The sequence below is a fragment of the Triticum aestivum genome, unplaced genomic scaffold (genome assembly GCF_018294505.1).
Source record: "Triticum aestivum cultivar Chinese Spring unplaced genomic scaffold, IWGSC CS RefSeq v2.1 scaffold115843, whole genome shotgun sequence".
NCBI classification, from domain to species: domain Eukaryota; kingdom Viridiplantae; phylum Streptophyta; class Magnoliopsida; order Poales; family Poaceae; genus Triticum; species Triticum aestivum.
Genome location: NW_025228083.1, coordinates 28,644 through 29,949, shown reverse-complemented (window position 1 = coordinate 29,949; position 1,306 = coordinate 28,644).

The window sequence follows — 1,306 nt, the reverse complement described above, 5'->3', positions numbered from 1 at the left end:
GGGTCTTGCTGTGGCATTGGCCCGGATGTTGCTCGAATGTGTTCCTATGGGCTGACCTAACACAACCGGGTGGAGAGTTTCACTGGTCAAAGCCCATCCGTGCAAAGTCAAAGGGCTAGATCCCGTGGTCAAACGCAACATGGTTAGGCGGGACGGGGGCCCTGGGGGGTAGCAATGCCACCGGAGCATCGCACCGCGCCCTCATACGTGTCGTACGGTGTGGTGGCATGTCCGAAGAGGCGGCACGCGTCTCCGGGGTGTGCCCCCCCTCACGGACGGCGATGACACAGTAGTAGACGTTTTGCGGTAACGATGCGGCGTGAATATTATTAAATACTCGGAGCGCGATAAAATCATGAGTTTTTTACACGACGTGGGCACATGTGCTATAGGACTGATGGTAATTTTTCATAGTTTTTGGTGATGGAGAAGTATCTGAACTCTTCCCTCTCCGCGGATTGCTCTTCGCGTGTCTACGACTGTGGCCGGCGGTCTCCGGGGGCTAGCACATGCCGCCAAATCCTGCGTAGGCGGCCTCTCACAAATCTGGAAGTGTTGTGGTGGTTGCAAACGCCCGGCCCGCGTCTCTGGGGTGTGCCCCCCTCACGGACGTCGCCGCCGCTGGCACCTGGAGGGGGGAAACGGACGCGTCGGGTCTATACGGATGGGGTCTTGCTGTGGCTTTGGCCCGGATGTTGCTCGAAAGTGTTCCTATGGGCTGACCTAACACAACCGGGTGGAGAGTTTAACTGGTCAAAGCCCGTCCGTGCAAAGTCAAAGGGCTAGATCCCGTGGTCAAACGCTACATGGTTAGGCGGGACGGGGGCCCTGGGGGGTAGCAATGCCACCGGAGCATCGCACCGCGCCCTCGTACATGCCGTACGGTGTGGTGGCATGTCCGAAGAGGCGGCACGCGTCTCCGGGGTGTGGCCCCCCTCACGGACGGCGATGACACACTACTAGACGTTTTGCGGTAACGATGCGGCGTGAATATTATTAAATACTCGGAGCGCGATGAAATCATGAGTTTTTTACACGACGTGGGCACATGTGCTATAGGATTGATGGTAATTTTTCATAGTTTTTGGTGATGGAGAAGTATCTGAACACTTCCCTCTCCGCGGATTGCTCTTCGCGTGCCTACGACTGTGGCCTGCGGCCTCCGGGGGCTAGCACATGCCGCCAAATCTTGCATAGGCGGCCTCTCACATGTCTGGAAGTTTTGTGGCGGTTGCAAACGCCCGGCCCGCGTCTTCGGTGTGTGCCCCCCCTCACGGACGGCGCCGCCGCCGGCACCCGGAGGGGG